A 20932-nucleotide genomic window follows, 5' to 3' on the forward strand; every position below is an offset into this window, starting at 1 on the left:
ATGTATCACTGTATGTCCCTATTATAAAAATATTTATACAGCTTCTTAAATGTATGAAGTAAGCAACATGAGACATAGTCTGGTATGGTTTGGCTGTGTCCCCACCTAAATCTCATTTTGAATTCCCACATATTGTGGGAGGGACTGGTGGGAGGTAATTGAATCATGGGGGCAGGCCTTTTCTGTGCTGTTCTAGTGATAGCAATAAGTCTCATGAGACCTGATGGTTTTATAAAGAGGAGTTCTCCTGTACAAGCTATTTTTGCCTGCTGCCATCCACGTTGTGGCTTACTTCTCCTTGCCTTCCACCATGATTTTGAGGCCTCCCCAGCCATGTGGAACTGTGAGTCCAATTAAACCTCTTTCTTTTTTAAATTGCCCAGGCTTGGGCATGTCTCTATCAGCAGCATGAAAATGGACTAATACAGTAAATTGGTACCAGTAGAGTGGGATGTTGCTGAAAAGATACCTGAAAATATGGAAGCAACTTTGGAACTGCGTAACAGGCAGAGGTTGGAACAGTTTGGAACGCTCAGAAGACGACAGGAAAATGTGGGAAAATTTGGAACTTCCTAGAGACTTTTTGAATGGCTTTGACAAAAATGCTGATAGTAAAATGAACAATAAAGTGCAGGCTGAGGTGGTCTCAGATGGAGATGAGGAACTTGTTGGGAACTGGAGCAAAGGTGACTCTTGTTATGTTTTAACAAAGAGACTGTCAGCATTTTCCCCCTGCCCTGGAGATTTGTGAAACTTTGAACTTGAGAGAGATGATTTAGGGTGTCTGGTGGAAGGAATTTCTAAGCAGCAATGCATTCAAGAGATGACTTGGGTGCTGTTAAAAGCCTTCAGTTTTATAAGGGAAGCAGAGCATATAAGTTCAGAATATTTGCAACCTGGCACTATGATAGAAAAGAAAAACCCATTTTCTGAGGAGAAATTCAAGTGGGCTGCAGAAATTAGCATATGTAGCAAAAAGCCGAATGTTAATCACCAAGACAATGGGTAAAATGTCTCTAGGACATGTCAGGGACATTTTGTGGCAGCCCCTCCCATCACAGACCTGGAGGTTTAGGAGGAAAAAATGGTTTCATGGGCCAGTCCCAGGGTCCCTCTGCTGTGTGCAGTCTAGGGACTTGGTGCCCTGTATCCCAGCTGTACCAACTACGACTAAAAGGGCTAAGGTACAGCTCAGCCCGTGGCTTCAGAGGGTGTAAACCCCAAGCCTTGGCAGCTTCCATGTGGTGTTGAGCCTGCAAATGCACAGAAGTCAAGAACTGGGGTTTGGGAACCTTTGCAGAGATTTCAGAGGATGTATGGAAATGCCTGATGCCCAGACAGAAGTTTGCTGCAGGGGTGGGACCCACCTGGAGAACCTCTCCTGGGGCAGTGTGGAAGGGAAATATGAGGTTGGAGCCCCCACACAGAGTCCATACTAGGGCACCACCTATTATAGCCGGGAGAAGAGGGCCACTGTCCTCCAGACTACAGAATGGTTGATCCAGCAGCAGCTTGCACCATGCGCCTGGAAAAACTGCAAACACTCAACACCAGCCCTTGAAAGCAGCCAGGAGGGAGGCTATACTCTGCAAAGCCACAGGAGTGGAGCTGGCCAAGACCATGGGAACTCACCTCTTGCATCATGGTGACCTATATGTGAGACATGGAGTCAAAGGAGATTATTTTGGAGCTTTAAGATTTGACTGCCCCACCGGACTTCAGACTTGCATGGGGCCTGTAGCCCCTTTGTTTTGTCCAATTTCTCCCATTGTATCTAAGAAGTATTTAACTTGCTTTTGATTTTACAGCCTCATAGGTGGAAGGGACTTGCCTTGTCTCAGATGAGACTTTGGACTGTGGACTTTTGAGTTAATGCTGAAATGGGTAAAGACTTTGGGGGACTGTTGGGAAGGCATGATTGGTTTTGAAATCTGAGGATGTGAGATTTGGGAGAGGCCAGGGGTGGAATGATATGGTTTGGCTGTGTCCCCACCTAAATCTCATCTTGAATTCTTACATGTTGTAGGAGGGACTACTGGGAAGTATTTGAATCATGGGGGCAGGTCTTTTCTGGTGCTCTTCCCATGTTGGTAAGTAAGTGTCATGAGATCTGATGGTTTTATAAAAAGGAGTTCCCCTGCACAAGCTCTTTGTCCGCCACCATCTATGTAAGATGTGACTTGCTCCTCCTTGTCTTCTGCTATGGTTGTGAGGCCTCCCCAGCCCCGTGGAAGTGTGAGTCCAATTAAACCTCTTTCTTTTTTAAATTGCCCAGTCTCAGGTATGTTTTTATCACCCGCATGAAAACAGACTAAAACATATTGTCTCAGAGAATAAAGACAATTCTGTAAGTTTAAAAAATTAAACATTTTTGCATTATCAGAGTTAAATATACACCATAGAAATTTGAATAATTAAGTAACGAAGAAAACACCTGTTGTAATGTTTGTCATTAGTGTCATATTTTACTGATTCTAAGATGCACTTTTTTATATTTTAGCATCTCTTTTCACATTTTAACTTCTCTGAAATTTGGATGCAACTTGCAATGATGGCATTTACCTTTGATTAAAATCATGTCATTATATTGATGCATTTCCTTTTTACTATGCATATTTTTATCTTGCCTATAAAAATACTGCATATCACCTTGCATCAAACTCAAACTCCTATCAATTCGGTTGCCGTTCTTCAGTTTATCTTGGAGGTGAGGCTAAGAAAAATGCAAAAAAGAATTTGAGATAAAATCAGATTTTTCCTCTTTCCAGAATGAGGGCTAGAGGGAAATAGCTTGGCCTGAGATAGGTAGGTGGAAATCAGTGAACTACTCAATAAAAAAACAACCCAAAGATCATGCTACCATGTCAAAGTTGAGTACTTGCTATGTATCAGATGGTGGGAAAAGTAAATTAGACAAGAAGTTTGCTGTTGAGAAACTCATAGACTATTGACAGAGATAATGTTGTATCTTACAATTTTATACCAAATTTCTAGTTCAAAAAAACTAACGAAACATTCCCTGGTAGTATTTTATTTAAAATATGGTTTGTTGTTGTTGTTGCTTTTTGAGACAGGTTCACTCTGTGGCCCTAGGCTGGAGTGCATGGTGCCATCATGGCTCACTGCAGCCTAGACGTCCTGGGTTCAAGTGATCCTCCCACTTCAGCTTCCTGAGTAGCTGGGACTATAGGTGTGCACCACCATGCCTGACTAATTTTTTAGTTTTTTATAGAGATAGGGTTCCAGAGTGTTGGGATTATAGGCATGAACCACCATGCCTGGCCTAAAATAGTTCTTTATTTACCTATGAATACAGTTGTGTTGCATCAGGGAATTAGATTTAAGGGTTTTTGTTTGTTTTTGTTTTTTTTTTTAGATGGAGCCTTGCTTTGTTGCCAGGCTGGAGCGCAGTGGTACAATCTCGGCTTACTGCAACCTCTGCCCTCCAGGTTCAAGTGATTCTCCTGCCTCGGCCTCCTGAGTAGCTGGGACTACAGAGTGTGTGCCACCATGCCCGGCTAATTTTTGTATTTTTAGTAGAGATGGGGTTTCACCATGTTGGTCAGGATGATCTCAATCTCTTGCCCTTGTGATCTGCCCACCTCGGCCTCCCAAAGTGGTGGGATTACAGGTGTGAGCCACCACGTCCGGCCATATATAAGGTATTTTCAGCTGTAGGACTCGTGATTTTTTTCCCCCGCCAGCAATGCTCAAGATATGTTGTTTGGTAAAGAGATGGGGTGGAGGAAGCAAGCATAGGACGGAATAAATGAGGTGATCCCATTTCTTAAGTATATAATTTCTAATTTACCTATTGCTAGATAAATACATTTCTAAATATATTTTATCACTGGTTGAAGAAAATATCTATTCTCTCGTCCCCTATTGGCGGAAACATGTGAGAGGAAATAATAACATTATCCAGTACATTCTGTTCAATGTTTGCTGTATATCAGTAGGCTAGGCTTTGAGATACCAAATTAAATAAACATTATTTCTAACTCCAGCCTTGTGAAACTATTACTAGAGATGCATAGAAAATTTGTACAACTCAGTATGACTAGAAATGTGGTAGGAACACAATTTAATTCTTCATGTTGTTAACTGGGAGGGTTTCACATTTGAGCTTGACCTTAAGAAATATATAGTGTTTTGCTAAGGGGTAAAAGGCATTCCAGGTAGGCAAAACAGCTTGAGCAAAGGCATGGAGTTAATAGAGTTATAATTGAGAAGGAACTGCAAGGACAGGAAGCTGGAGATATTACTACAAATAAAATATTGAACACTTAAAATATTTTAAACGTTGTTCTAAATGCTTTACATATATTCTTAACAGTAGTCTTTTGAAATAGTTCTTTTTATTGTCTTCATTTTACAGGTGAGGAATCAGAAAAAGTAAAAATGGTATTTAATTATGAGAGTCCTTAATTTTGAATTAATCATGTGGAAGGTGAAAGGCAGAATAAAGCATTTAAATCAAAGTCTTTCAAATGAATTTAGATTCAGAGAACTCGAGAATCATTCAGGGGTTAAAAAAGGTTTTATATTAAATTACAAGGTAAAGTTTATTATTAAAATTTTATTTGCTATATTAAGTCATGCATTGCTTAACAATGGAGATACGTTCTGAGAAATGTATTGTTAGGCAGTTTTATTGTGTGAACATCATAGTGTGTACTTATACAAACCTAGATGCCATAGACACACTCAGGCTGAATGGTATATGGTATATATAGCCTATTACTTCTAGGCTACAAACTTATACATCATGTTACTGTACTGAATACTACAGGCAGTTGTAGCACAATGGTATTTTTTCTTTTTGTCTAACCATGTCTTTTTTTTTAGACAGGATCTGGCTCTGCTGCCCAGGCTTTAGTGCAGTGGCACAGTCTCGACTCACTGCAACCTCTGCCTCCCAGGCATAAGTGCTTCTCCTTCCTCAGCCTCCCTCATAGCTGGGACTGTAGGTGTGAGCCACCGTGCCTGGCTAGTTTTTTTTTTTTTTTTTTCAGTAGAGATGGGGTTTTGCTATGTTCGCCAGGCCGGTCTTGAACTCCTGGCCTTAAGTGATCGGCTTGCTTTGGCCTCCCAAAGTGCTGGGATTATGGGTGTGAACCACTGTGTCCAGCCTCTAAATATGTCTCAACATAGAAAAGGTACAGTAAAAGTATGATATAAAATATCAAAAACAGTATACCCATATAAGGTGTACTGACTGTGAATGGCGCTTGCAGGACTGGAAGTTGCTCTGGGTGAATCACTGAGTGAGTTATGAGTAAATGTGAAGGCCTAGCATATTACTGCACACTACTACAGACATGGTAAACACTGTACCCTTAGGCTACACTGAATTAAAAAAAATTTTTTTTAATTAAAAAAAATACAACTGTCATCTACTTCCTCATCTTGTCCCACTGGAATGTTTTCAGGGGCAATAAAATGTGTGGAGCTGTCATTCATATGATAGCAATGTCTTCTTCTGGGATATCTTTTGAAGGATCTGCTTGAAGCTGTTTTACAGTTAACTTTTTAAAATATAAGTAGGAGTACACTCTAAAATAATGACAAAAGTATAGTATAGTAAATACATAAACTAGTAATGTAGTCATTTATTATTATCAAGCATTACGTACTGTACCTAATTGTTTCATATGACTGGTAGTACAGCAGGGTTTTTTTACACTTTCATCACCGTATACATATGAGTAATGTACTACAATATGATGTCAGCTACAATGTCAGTAGGTGATAAGAATTTTTCAGCTCCATTATCTTATGGGACCACTGTTGGTTATGCAGTCCATTGTTGACTGAAATGCTATGTAGTTCATGACTGCAATATAATCATGGTGAAATACTCTTTAAGAGTTAAGGCACCTTTAATTGTGGATTATGCCATAGACAGAAAACTGCATAAATACACAAATAATGCAATGACATCTTTTACAAAACAAAAAACACCCTTTGAACCACTACCCAGATCAAGAAATAGATCTTCTAGCCACTGCTAGCCATGCCTTCAACATGGCCCTTCCCAGTCACAGTCTCTTTTCTCTCACCTAAAAGTAATTGCAATCCTGACTTCTGTATAATCGCCTTTGCATTTCTTATACTTTCATCACCCAAATGTGCATTCCTGAAAACTAGTTTAGTTGTGATCATGGGTTTTTTTTGGCCTAAGTCTCTTAACCTACATATCCTCCTGCCACCTCTCTTTTCTCTTTCTTTCTTACAGTTTATTCCTTGAAGCAGCCAGTTATTTTGACCTATACAGATTCCAGTCTGAATTATGCTGATTGCATAATTTTTCTTCATCCTTTGTATTTCCTATAACTTGGTAGTTGGATCTAAAAGCTTGATCAAATTTAGGTTTTGCTTTGCGTTTTTGTTTTTTTTTTCACTTCCTAGGAGTTAGTGTGATATATTCTGTGTTAGGAGATATATAGAGTGAGGCATGGTGGCTCACACCTGTAATCCCAGCACTTTGGAGACCAAGCCAAGAGGATAACTTGAGCCCAGGAGTTTGAGACCAGCCTGGGCAACATAGCAAAACCCTGTCTCTATAAAAAGTAAAAAAAAAATTAGCCGGGCATGGTGATGTATGCCTGTAGTTCCAGCTACTGAGATGGGAGGATCACTTCAGCCTAGGAGGTTGAGGCTGCAGTGAACCATGATGGCACCATGCATTCCAGCCTGGGCAACAGAGCAAGATCCTATCTTGAAAAAAAAGAAAGTTATAGTATCTGTTTTTTTCTCTTTTTCTGATTTTAGCAACCACTGATGTTTGATGCCTAGATCAGTGAATTTATTAAAGCTTGAAATATGGTGATAGTTGAATTCTGTTATTTCTTCATTTATAAAGTGGAATGCTTCCACAGAAAGAAGCCTTTTCTACACCATCTGGTTAGTAGTTGTACCTGTTGGTGCAATTTGATTAATTTGCTTCTTTATTTACCAATTTTCAAAATAATATGTTAATTTTCTGTTCTTGTCTGAAAGGGACCAGTGAGTTCTTCATGTCATTATGAATCTTTTGATTTAATTATTTGTGCTTCAGTTCGTTACAGTTATTGTCCTTATTTTTGCTCAGTTGTCCCATCTTGGACCAATGGGAGCCTCTTTAAACTGGCTCCTTAGTCCTTTTGACATGGCTTTAGTGATCTTTGATAGCTTCCTTGCTGTCTGTAGTAATACATTCCAGGCTCCTCTTAGACATTTCCTAACCCAGATCTAACATCAGCTTTTTTTTTCCTAAGAATAGGTTGCTTTCTTTTTTTGGGAAATGGTATTTCAAGATCACAGTTGGAATTAGGGATGCTCATTTCTACTAGGTTGGCCATTGTTTCTAGGCTTTTCTTGTGGACGGAGCCAGGATATGCATACTGATGCTTCCAATCCATATATAAGATTTTGAGATTTTAAATTATCATCTTCTTTTTACATCTATATCTCCTTGTATCCCATACTGATAAATAATCTTCATTCTCAAAGACATAGTTGATGGTCAAAATGAGTTATCACAAAAATATTAAGTTGCATTATCTCACTTTACGCACTGAATGTTCTCCAAATAATAATACAAATACCTCTACTGTTAATATGATTACTGAAAATAGTTAAATTTTTTCACTTATGCCCTTTCCATTCTTCCTTATTTTTTGGTTGTACTGTATCTGTGTTGTCAGACAGACCAAATAGATATAGGCATGCCTCATTTTATTGTACTTTTTTGTGCTTTGGAAGTAATGTGTTTTTTTACAAATTGAAAGGTTGTGGCAACCCTGCATTGAGCAAGCTCTATTAAAGCAATTTTTCCAATAGCATGTGCTCACTTTATATCTCTGTATCATATTTTGGTAGTTCTTGTGATATTTCAAACTTTTTCATTATTGTCATACCTATTATGGTGATCTGTGATCAGGCATCTGTGGTGTTACTATTGTAATTATTTTGGGGTACCATGACATTCAAAAGCTAGGTTTCTTGTGCCTGGTAGCCAAGTTGTGAATGCAAAGGAAAAGTTCCTGAAGGAAAGCTGCCCCTTCAGTAAACACAAGCATCATAAGAAACAGCCTTATTGCTGATAGGGAGAAAGTTTGAGTGTTCTGGATAGATGAAACCAGCTGCAACATTCCCTTAAACTAAAACCTAATCCAGAGCAAGACCCTAACTCTTTTCAGTTCTATGAAGACTGAGAGAAGTGAGGAAGCTGTAGAAGATAAGTTTGAGATTAGCAGAGGCTGGTTCATGAGGTTTAAGGAAAGCAGCCATTTCCATAATATAAAATTGCAAGGTAAAACAGCAAGTACTGATGCAGAAGCTGCAGCAAGTTATCCGGATCTAGCTAAGATAATTGATAAAGGTGGGCTACACTAAACAACAGGTTTTCAATGTAGACAAAACAGCTATCTATTGGAAGAACATGCCGTCTAGGACTTTCATAGCTAGAGAAGAGACATAAATGCCTTGCTTCAAAGTTTCAAAGAACAGGCTCTTTTGTTAGGGGATAATACAGCAGGCAATTTTGAATTGAAGCCAGTACTCATTTACTATAGTGAAAATCCTGGGGCCCTTAAGAATTATGTTAAATTTACTCTGCCTACATATAAATTGAACAACAAAACCTGCATAGCACCACATCTGTTTATGCTTTATTAAAATGTGAATATTTTAATACCACTGTTGGGACCTACTTCTCTGAAAAAAGATTCCTTTCAAAATATTACTGCTCATTGTCAATGCATCTGGTCACCCAAGACCTCTGCTGGAGATGTACAGGGAGATTAATGTTTTCATGACTGCTAATACAGCATCCTTTCTGCAGCCCATGGATTAAGAAGTAATTTTGACTTTCAAAGCCTGTTATTTAAGAAATACATTTTGGAAGGCTATAGTTTCCATAGATAGTTGTCCCTGCTATGGATCTGGGTTAAATACATAAAAAACCTTCTGAAAAGGATTCAGTACTCTAGGCTGTTAAGAACATTTGTGATTCATAGAAGAAGGTCAAAATATCCACATTAACAGGATTTTTGGAAGAAGTTATTCCAACCCTCATGGATGACTTTGAGGGGTTCAGGATTTCAGTGGAGGAGGTAACTGTAGATATGGTAGAAATAGCAAGAGAACTGGAAGTGGAATCTGAAGATATGACAGAATTGCTTCAATCTCATAATAAAACTTGAAAGGGTGAAGAGTTGCCTATTATGCATGAGCAAAGAAAATGATTTCTTCAGATGGAATCTACTCCTAGTAAGGATGATGTGAACATTGTTAAATGACAATAGAGGATTCATAATATTACATAAACTTGGTTGATAAAGCAGTGGCAGGATTTGAGAAGGTTGATTGACTCCAGTTTTGAAAGTTCTATTGTGTAAAATGCCATCAAACAGCATAGTACGACACAGAGAACTCTTTTTGTGAAAGGGAGAATCAATCACTATGGCAGACTTCAGTGTTGTCTTATTTTAATAAATTGCCACAGCCAACCCAGCTTTCAGTAGCCACTGCCCTGATCATTCAGCAGCCATTAACATGGAGGCAAGACCCTCCACCAACAAAAGGATGAACATTTTTTAGCAATATTTAAAAACCAAGGTATGTCCATTGATTTTTTTTTAAGACATAATGCCATTGGATACCTGATGGACTACAGTATAGTGTAAATATAACTTTTATATGCACTGGAAAACCAAAATGTTCATGTGACCCACTTTATTGTGGCATTAGCTTTATTGCAGTGGTCTAGAACTGAATGCACAGTGTCTCTGAAGTACACTATTATGTATTCTTTCCCTTTTAACTCTCGTTGAGTCTTAGTTCTACAAGTAAATATGTATTTAATGCTCACTAACTCTTTTTAGATCAGCAGCTTTATAGTCCTTCTTCCTGTCCAGAGCTTGTTGTGTAGTAAATTCCTCAGGAAGAGCTCATGGAACAGTACTCTCTGAATTCTTTCATGTTGTAAACAGTTTGTAACCTTTGTTCTTGAAAATTTTTCTGGATGTAAAATCATATGTTCACATTTTCTCTTCTTGAATATCTTAAATATGTTACTCTATTATTTTCTGACATTGAGGGTTGTTAACAAAGTCTGTAGATAATCTCATTTGCTTTTCTTTTTTAGATGACGTGGTCTTTTGGGTACCCAAAGGATTTTTCTTTTTTTTTTCCACATTTAAAAAGATTCTAGGCTGGACGCAATGGCTTATATCTGTAATCCCAGCACTTTGGGAGGCTGAGGTAGGCAGATCACGTGAGGTCAGGAAGACCAGCCTGGCCAACATGGTGAAACCCTGTCTCTACTAAAAATACAAAATTAGCCAGGTGTGGTGGCATGTACATGTGGTCCCAGCTGCTCAGGAGGCTGATACAGGAGAATCACTTGAACGTGGGAGGCAGAGGGCAGTGAACTGATTGTACCACTGTACTCCAGCCTGGGCAATAGAGCGAGACTCTATCTCAAGAATAAAAAATATTCTAATCTTTTTAAAATCTGAATTTATTTATTTATTTATTTTTGTTGAGATGGAGTCTTGCTCTGTTGCCCAGGCCGGAGTGCAGTGACACCATCTTGGTTCACTGCAGCCTCCACCTCCTGGGTTCAGGTGATTCTCTCGCCTCAGCCTCCTGAGTAGCAGAGATTACCACATCCAGCTAATTTTTCTATTTTTAGTAGAGACAGGATTTCGCCATGTTGGCCAGGCTGGTCTCGAACTCTTGACCTCAAATGATCCACCTGCCTTGGCCTCCCAAAGTTCTGGGATTACTGGTATTTCAGGAAATTTTTTGGGATTATTTTTTCCATTTTTAATGTTTTGGTTTTCTTTTTTGGGAGGAACTTTAATAAAAAAATTAATTTACCTTCTCTGTTTATCATTTGTATTACTTTTCTCTATATTTTGTTTTGTTTGAATATATGAAATTGTATATTTGTATATAATTTGTATATTTACTTTCATGTTTTATTTGTGTTTATTTGCTCTTGTACATTTTATGTTTTCATATTCAATTTTGAAATGAGTTTTCTTTCTAAATTTCTAATTATTTTATCACCACATTTGTAAGTTTAACAAATTTTGTTTTATGTTGTGAGTTTATGTCTAGCATTGGCTTCTTCTACATCTTTTAGAGACAAGCTCTCACATGTTGCCCAGGTTGAAATGCAGATCACAGCTCCCTGCAGCCTTGAACTCCTGGCCTCAAGGGATTCGCTAGCCTCAGACTCCCAAGTAGCTGGGTTGCAGGCACACACCACTGTGCCTGGCTAGCATTGCTTCTTAATTTTTTTTGCCTTATTTTGAGATCATAGATTATAGTTTTCATATCTTGTAAGAATGTTTTTCTCATATGCTTTCATTGTGTGTAGGGATGCTATTTTTATTCTTGTATTTTTATAATTTTGTAAAAGATTTAACTTTGATTCTGTTCCATTGTTCGCTTTCTTTTTTTTTGTTTTTTTGTTTTTTGTCTGAAATTTGTTTTTTCAACTGTTAGAAGGAGAAGTTTGATTTAGGATAACTTTTCTAATTTATGCTCTTCTGTTGTTTTCATGTAGTGTTTGAAAATACTGTTTACTGTGTGAGATCTCTAGGCTGTTTCTTTCACTTGTTCCTGTGCTCTCACATTGTATTCTATTCCCTGCAGTTTCTTTTCATGGGGGGCTCTGTTCTGAAAGGGAGCTTTAATGGATTAATTTTGAGTCTTCAGGGTTCCAGGCTGCTCCACCCCCGTTAGACCTTACCTTGAATTCCTTGCGTTTGCTTGTAGTGCTGTTTATTGGACTGTGTAGAACACCTCCCAGTTTCAGCTGCTGCTCTCAAATTGGTCCTTCAAGCTTTCCAGTGAGTCGATTTAGGGATTTCCCCATGTGCATAAGATACCCTGTTTACTCTGCTGCTACCTTTCAGGTTCTTGTAGCTGTTGGTAGGTTGTTACCTCCTATTCATATTTTGAGATTTGTAGAAATACTTTGTTATCTAGCTTTCTAGTTTTGTTGTATGTGTTGGCCCCGGGTTTTGGGTTTTGCTATACTAGTTGGTGAGTCAGGTTATTTCTTGGGAGGAGGAGGATCGGTTTAAGAAGCTTCAAAATAATCCCATACATTTCAAATCACTAAAGACAGACTAATAAATGCCAGTAGGATAATTGTTTAGCCATTGAAAACGAGATAAAATGAGATCTACACCTCATAACATATGTAAGGATAAATCCATTAAAGTATACAAATGCCAGAGAAAAACACGGGTGGATTCCATCCCTACCTGGATATAGGGAAAGCTTTTCTAAGTGTGACTCAAAAATCCGGATACAACAAAAGAAAATATTGATGAATTTGACTATATAAAATTAAAAGGCTTCTGTGTGGTAAAAAACTCACCATAACAAAAGAAACTTATAGAACATATCTGTAATATATATCACAGATAAAGAACTAAGATATATATATATATATATAAATGATTCTTAAACATGTGATTAATCTAACTTAAAATATGAGAAATGCAAATTTGATCTATACTAAGATGCTGTTTCACATATTACATTGGCAAAAACTTAAAAATGTAACAGTATACTTTATTGGTGAGGCTGTGAAGAAACTGGAACTCTCTTAAAATCCTGATGGTAATGCAAAGTTACAGCCTTTCTGGAGGGAACTTGACTATAGCTAACAAAACTGCATATGCATTTGTGTATTGACTCAGCAGTCCCACTGAGGATACAGCCCTGAAAGTGTGCAAATACAGATGTGTAAGGTTATTTATTAGAGCATTGCTTGTTATTATAAAATATTGGAGAAAACCTAAATGCCCATACATAAGAGGTGGTTGAATAAACAATGGTACTTATATGCAATGGAGTGTAATAGAGCTGTGAAGAAAAATGAAGATGCTTTCTGTGGACTGATAGAAAGTTATTTCTAGGAAACAATAAGTAAAAAGACAAAGTACAAAAGACTAGGTATGCTATCCTTTATGTAAGAAAGAAGGGAAAATCAAATAAATATATATTTGCTCATTTTGTACAAAAAGAAGCAGGATGGATAAATTGGGAAGTGATAAAACTGGTTACTTAGAGGGTATGAGTAAGAACAGGGTCAAAAGGAAGGGGTTGGTTGAACAGGGTAAGAGAATATTATTGGAATAGTCGAAAAAATTGGCATAAGGTGTGAATAAGGTCTGAGTAGTTTTAGTATTCTATCCATGTTAATTTCATGATTTTGATAATTGTACTGTAGTTATATACGAGAAAGTCTTTGTTTTTAGACTATAAACACTCAAGTGTTTAGAAGTAACTTAATCTCAGATGGCTCAGGAAAACACACGTGTGTTTATATAGAGAGAAAAGAATAATAAAACAAATTTGCTAGAACGTTAATTGGGAAATCTAGATGAAAGGCATATGAGAAATCTGTATTATTTTAGCAGATTTTCAATACATTTGCAATCATATCAGAATTAAAAGTTTATTTTAAAAATATTGTGCAATTGCTATAAGCCATTTTCCCAGAATTCCCTTTGTAAGATGACTTACGTGGCTCTTCTGCCTTTATTCTAAAGGACTTCCATATTTTTATGGAACACTATTTTATAGTTGCTGTTGAGGAACCCAATTTTATGAGTGCAGTGAATCTTAGAAACAAACTATAAAATGTGCTTTAGTTACCAACTTTTGCATTGGTATTGTGTATAATTTTTAAAATAGTCTTTACGTTAAAGGTATAAGTGCAGATTTCCTACATGCATATATTACACAGTGGTAAAGTCTGGGCTTTTAGTGTACCCATCACCCAAATAGTGAACGTTTGACCCAATAGGTAATTTTTCAACCCTCACCCCACCACTGTCCCACCTTTTGTAATCTACAGTGTCTGCTATTCCACTCTGTATGTCTGTATGTACACATGTTAAGCTCCCACTTATAAGCAAGAACATGTGATATTTGACTTTGTGCTTCCAAGTTATTTCATGGAATAATAGCCTCCAGTTCTGTCCATGTTTACAAATCTGTAAAAGACGTGATTTCAATTTTTTATGGCTGAGTAGTATTCAATGGTGTATATACCACATTTTTCTTATCCAGTCCTCCATTGATGGATACTTAAGTTGATTCCATATCTTTGCTATTGTGAATAGTGCTGTGATAAACATACCAGTGCAGGTATCTTTTTTAATATAATTTTTTCTTTCCTTTTGAGTATACACCCAATAAGGGGATTGCTGGATGGAATGGTAGTTCTGTTTTTAGTTCTTTGAGAAATCACCATACTGTTTTCCATAAAGACTGTACTAATTTATATTCTCACCACAATGTGTAAGCATTCCTTTTTCTCCACATCCTCGACAACATCTGTTGTTTTTTGACTTTTTATTTAAAAATTTACAGTTTTAATTTGCATGATTAAATTTGATTAATTTGGATGATTGGTGATGTTGAGCATTTTTTAATATTTTTGGCCCCTTATATGTCTTCTTTTGAAAAATATCTGTTTGTGTTCTTTGCCCACTTTTTAATAGAGTTACTTGTTTTTTTCTTGTTGAGCTGAGTTCCTTGTATTTTCTGGAGATTAGCCCTTTGTTGGATGCATAGTTTGCAGATATTTTTTGCTGTTCTGTAGGTTGTCTGTTTACATCATAGATTGTTTCTTTTGCTGTATGGAAGCTTTTTAGTTTAAGTCTCATTTGTCTATTTTTGTTTTTGTTGTGCTTGGTTTTGGGACTTGGTCATGAATTCTTTGCCTAGGCCAATGTCTTCTTAGAAGAGTTTTCCTCTTGTTTTATAAACAAGTCATGAAATATGCTTATCAACTTCTTGGATTTATATAGTTTTAGGTCTTATGGTTAGGTCATTAATCCATCTTGAGTTAATTTTTGTATATGGTGAGAGGTAGGGGTCCAGTTTCATTCTTTTGCATATGGCTGTCCAATTTTCCCAGCACTGTTTGTTGAATAGGGTGTCCTTTTCCCAGTTTATATTTTTGTCGATTTTGTAGAAGATCAGTTGGTTGTAGGCATGTGGCTTTATTTCTGGGTTCTGTATTCTGTTTGTATGGAAATTTTAGAATCGGCATGTTGGGATTTTGGTGGAGATTGCCTCTGATATGTAGATCACTTTCTAATATTGGTTATATGACCTCTTTTTTTTAGATCAGTCTTGCCATGAGTTTATAAAATGTATTAATTTTTCCAAAAAATTAACTTTTAGTGTAGCTTTCTCTCTAGTGTTCTTTTTAGTTCATTATTTTTTGCTTCTATCTGTATGTTTATTTTTTCCTACTTCACTTAGGTTTTTAATTTTTAATATTCTGAGATAGATTATGAATTTTCAACCTTTTCTTTTTTTTTTAAACAGAGTCTTTGTTGCTCAGGCTAGAGTGCAGTGGCAGGATCATGGCTTACTACAGGCTCAACCTCCCAGGCTCAAGTGATCCTCCCCTCACCTCAGCCTCCCAAGTAGCTGGGACCACAAGAATCCACCAGCACGCCTGGCTAATTTTGTTGTTGTTGTTGTTTAGTAAAAAAGAAATTCCACTGTGGTGCCCAGGCTGGTCTCAAACTCCTGGACTCAAGCAAGCTGTTCTCCTGCCTTGGCCTCCTTAAGTGCTGTGATTACAGGTGTGAGCCACTGCACCTGGCCATTTTTATTTATTTTAAATTATTTTAGACACTGGACAACACACTGAATCTCCATTTTTTAATATATGCATTTAAGATTATAAAGTTCTTTGTGAACACTGCTTTAGTTGGAGCCTGCAGGTTTTTTGTCATATAAACTTTTTCATTTTGTAAGTCTGTTGTTACATATATTATTCATTTCAAAATATTTTCTGATTTCTTTGACCCATGGCTTTTAACCTCCCCAAAGTTCAGTAGTTTCAACAATCATCTTTTACCCTCAATTTTGTGGGTGGCTGGACAGTTCCTCTGCTGGTTTTGTGTAGGTTCACTTGTGAGCCTGTTGATTTCTTTTTTCCATTATTTCATTTTTACTCCTTCTAGTAGTTAATAACTTATTCTCTCTTTTTTTTTCTTTTACAAGTTATTCTAGAACTTTTAATGTGGGTTTCACCTTTTTTTCAAGTCTAAACATTAATCAGTAATACTTTATCATCCTCCCAAATACTTTAGAACACTACCATCATTGACTTTTCTCCCAATTTATGTGCATTTGTCATGGTGTAATTTTTTTTTTTTTTTGGCTGTGTGAAATATTTTAAACCTATTGATTTTATATTTAATGTCAATTGCACATTTTATTTTTTGAAATTTCATTTGGTTCTCTCAGATCAGCATTACTTTTTGTGACTTTTCTTGGTATCTTAAAAATTTTTTTGTGTATATAAAAATATATAATCTACATTTTTTTTATAGGATGTATCTGCAAATGCCAACTGAAATCTTGAGTTTGTTTTTTGTTTTCTATAATTTCTGCTGGTCCTTGGTTATGGAATCTAGTTTCCTTAGTGCTTGATTATTTTTTATTATGGTCTGGACATTTTATTTAAAATTACTTGTCAGAATAATTTTGAGGCTTAGAATAAACATACTTTCCTTTTAAGAGCAAAGTTTGCTTCTTTACCTAGGAGCATTGTCAATCAGGGAACAACTTAAACCAAGTTCCTTCAGAACACATTCTAAATTTTTTAGTACAGCATCTGAACAAACAAAAACAACACTCACATTTCAGGTTTTATATTTTTGTTTCCCAAAGGATTTTTATCACTGTATTTCCAAATCTTTGTCATATTAATGTCTTCCAAATCAACATCTCTGTTCGTGAACTTCAAATCTAAGCATTTTTAAAAATTGTCTTCTGAACATTTCCATATACTTAGCTTACCGGTATGTGAAATCAACATGTTTACGGTGAGTCCAATAGCTGTTTCTCTGAATGCTTCTTTTACTGTTATTCTTTATTGTAGTCAGTGAAATCAGTGTCTTTCAGTCACCTCAGGTACAAACTGCCTTTGAGACTTGGGGAAAAATACTTTACCTTTTGAGATATCAGTTTGGAGTTGATGGCTGCTAATACTTCTTCCTCTATCTTTAAGTCTGTGGTCTTCTCTCCCTCTCATTTCCATATGTAGTTAGTTCCCAACTCTTATTTATTCCCTTACTTGTCATTTCTAGTAATTTTCATGCTTCTTTCTTCCACTCTCATTCTCCTGCTTTGTTCAGGCACTCATCATTTCTGATCTTGGGGTAATCCTTAGGTGCCTAATATATTCTAATCACTGAGGGCAAAGATTATCAGGTAAATATTATTGTCCCCACTCTTAGAGATGAGGCTTCATCTTTCTTCAGTCACACAGCCAGTAAAAGGTGTAATAATGATCACTAACGTTTTTTGAGTCTTTATGCCAGGTTGTATTATAAGTACTTAACATGTTTTAGCTAATGTTGTTATTATCTCTATTTTTCAAATGAGAAAACAGAGATTACATAATTTGCCCAAATTCACACAGCTAGCACACAGTTGAATTGGGATTCTGGTCCAGGAACTCTTTCTCTAGAGCCATACTTTGAACTATTACTAGGATTTGAACAGATTTAGTCTATTTTTGAAATGCATAAGTTCTTTGTATAATCATACTAGAGATTTTTTAAAGACTGTTTTTCTTTCTTCTAATATACTCTGCTCTCTTAAGAAATCAGTTCTTTTGCTTATGGCGTTCCTTATTGTAGAACATCATATCATTCTTTTAATCTTCTCATCCTAAATCCTGTCTATTTTTTAAGTTTAGATTCCACATCATTTCTGGAATAAAGTTTTCAGTTTTTCTCCCCCTTGGGTTAATATTAGTTGCTCTTGCCTTTCATAGATAGCACCTTGTTTAGAACATAATACTTAACTTTGTCTGATATAATAGTTGCTTATCTGGATTTTTCTTTAGGTGGATGGTAAAATCCTTGAGTTACCTGTTAATCTTTAAGCCCCTTATGATGTACCTGGAGAGCCTGTGGTCCATAACAGTATTGATAAGTTTGGAGAGTTTCCACTTTCATAGTTTTATTTTGCAATTCGTTTCCTTAATTATTCAAAATTGGTGTTTAAAATAAAGTAAAAGGCAATTTTCTTTATATTCAGCTAAAATCTTGAGTTAGTGTTAAGACCCTGTGTAATTTATGCCTGCCTACTTCTTCCTGTTTCTGACCTTTCCTATCCTCACTCTATAGTCTGCATATTTGTTGGCTTCCTATCTTCTATTTCCCCTCTTTTTACCGTGATAGAACTTCTTAGTATATGATTCTAGTAGATCAAAAACATCAACGTTTAACATAATCACCCTATGACATGGCTTTAACTACTTTTGAGCATTTTCAGTAATGAAGGCCTATTTCTAAAAATGAATACTTGCCACTATTGAGGACATTTAGAAGAATGGCCTTTGATCTGTGAAAGAATTCCCTAAGGAAAAACAGAAGTTTGGGATTAGGCCCCATAGTTGTCATAAATAGCTCCTCATGTTAATGGACTTAGATACCTATATAGCAAACAATTAGTTTGTTGTATAGGTATACATTATTAGAAAACTTGCATCAGTATTACTAAATGTAGATATTGTCATTAGGACTTGGGTTTTAAGATTTTTATACTCTTGTCCTCAGTTTACTTCTAGATCTTCATCCTTATAAAGATAGAAAAATAAGATTGCTTTGATTTTACTTTGTATACAGTGGTGTTTTATTTTTATTTGACCTTACTGAGTCAACGTGTGTTTTTTTTTTTAACACTTAAGCTGTCAATGAAAGTAATATGTGTCCAAGTAGGGGTTTTTTAGTGTGAAGTTCTGATTATATTCAAAATTAGATAAAATATAGATAGTAGAAGGAATAGAAATATGGCAATTAACCTTTTTTTTTTTAAAGAAGTGGATTCAAATGTAGCTGAATGTCTGAGCATTTATTTTGAAATGGTACCTGAAAACAATTGTCTTACCCAGTGTGTGTTGTGAGGAAATATATCCTTGTACTCCTCAGATTGCTTGTCATAGGCAGCTGCTCTCTTGTTGACTTGTTCTGGTTGGTTTACTGCTTTGGCTGTGGCAGGTTTCCCAGTTTTATATCTGGTCATTTAGATCTTTCTGCTTTGTTGACAAAATCCAAAAGCCTTGGCCTAACTCAAATAAAAATCTTCCTTTAAAAAATGTTTTTGAAAGGAAATATATTAACATATTAAGTGAAACAAAGTTAACAAGGTACAACAAGATAGAAGTACCTATTATGTGTCAGACATAGTCTTAGGCGTGAGTAGAGATGAATGAGACATGTCCCCTGCTCTCAAGAAGCTGATGAGGGGAGAGATACGATGTACAGATTGCCTAGGGAACACAGAGAATACCTAATACACACTGTGTGAGGGTAGAGGATGGACAGGAAGTTTTCTCAGACAGGGTCACCATGTAATTTATTATTCTGACTGGTACCGTTTTGAAGCTGAAAGGGTGCAATTAATTATTATATCAGGACAACAGGTGTAAACAAGGACCATTCTGGGCAAACTAATACAGATGGCCACTACATTCGAAGAAGATAGGTGCTGGATTTTAAAGACAGGTGGTAATCAAACAGGTTGATTGATGAAGAGTTCTTTAAAGCAGAAGAAATAATATGTGAGCAACTAGTGGGGTGAGAGGGAGCACAGTATTAGGTTGAGGCATGTGCAGTTGCCATTTAATAAGTGAGAAATGGTCAAATAATTGCAGTTTCATGTAGTTTAACCTGATAGATGAAGGTAACTTGAGCACAGAGTGTTTGTGCTTAGTGGCAGGAGATGAACCTGAAAAGAAGGCAGGAGCCAGATCGTGAAGTTCTTTGAGTACCATTCTATGGAATTTGGAATTTACTCTGAAAGTCATTATGTGTATGTTTATGTTTAAATATTAATTATAAGGTATTTAATTTTTGAATAGGCAATACATTCTCATTGTCTGAAATTAGAAATAATCTGCTGATGTAAGTGAAAATAGTTTGTAGTTTTCTTTGTGCAATTTTTGTTAGGTTTTTTTTTTTTTTTTTTTTTTTTTTTTAAGAGACAGAGCCTTGCTTTCTGTTGCCCAGGCTGGAGTGCAGTGGCACTACCTCAGCTCATTGCAACCTCCACCTCCTGGGTTCAAACGATTCTTATGCCTCAGCCTCCCAAGTGGCTGGGACTACAAGCATGTGCCACCATGCCCAACTAATTTTTATATTTTTGGTAGAGAGGGGATTTCACATTGTTGGCCAGCCTGTTCTTGAGCTCCTGGCCTCAAGTGATCCACCTTCCTCGGCCTTCTAAAATGCTGGGATTACAGATGGGAGCCTGGCCAAGTTTGGGTGTCAGTGTTTTACCTGCAGCAAAAATAATGTGAAAGCTTCTGTCGTCTATGTCCTAAAACAGTTAAAGCATTGGAATTAGCTGTTCACTCAGGGGTTTTGTTAGAATTCCCCAGTAAATAGTTTGAGGGTTTTTTTTTTTTTTTTTTGTGTAGGGGGGGGGGGGGGGAGGGAGGGTTGGGGGTGGGGCAGCTCTCAGACAGCATTCATAATTTCAGTTTTTTAGTCTATTTAGTTTTTTCTTGTCTCTGCTAAGGGTTAGGTTTGGAAAATTATATTTTTCTAGAAAATCACCCATTTCATTCAGACTTTCAAATTTCTTTACATAGAGTTGAGATAAGAAGTCTTACCTTTTTTTCCAAATTTTATCTATTTTTGTGCTTTTTCTGGTGTGTGTGTCTGTGTGTGTGTGTGTGTGTGTGTGTGTGTGTGTGCTTTTGCACTCCTTTTAAAATTACATTGTCTTGTGCTTTATTTTCCAAAGAATCGACTCTTGGATTTTAATTTATTAGCATCTACTGTTTTTCTGTTTTCTAACTCAGATTCTGCTCAGGTGGTTTTAAATTTCCTCTGCTTATTTTTGTTCTTTGTAAACTTTTGGTTGAATGCTT

The 20932-nt window shown here is 36.5% G+C and overlaps 1 protein-coding gene across 9 annotated transcripts in view; it reads left to right on the plus strand.

The window, feature by feature from the left end:
• ABCD3 (ATP binding cassette subfamily D member 3) overlaps positions 1 to 20932 on the plus strand; it is a 98757-nt gene that overhangs the window by 16858 nt on the left and 60967 nt on the right. Inside the window, exon 1 of one of the 9 annotated variants that reach the window (XM_032247924.1) lies at positions 15604 to 15620. The exons of the other annotated variants lie outside the window; for them this stretch is intronic. The gene's annotated coding sequence lies outside the window, so the exon portion shown is untranslated. Of the gene's footprint in view, positions 1 to 15603; positions 15621 to 20932 lie in introns of those variants that run through there. 9 annotated transcript variants of the gene reach the window in all.

The sequence above is a fragment of the Sapajus apella genome, unplaced genomic scaffold (assembly GCF_009761245.1).
Source record: "Sapajus apella isolate SASKATOON/1434 unplaced genomic scaffold, GSC_monkey_1.0 scaffold64, whole genome shotgun sequence".
Taxonomy (NCBI): domain Eukaryota; kingdom Metazoa; phylum Chordata; class Mammalia; order Primates; family Cebidae; genus Sapajus; species Sapajus apella.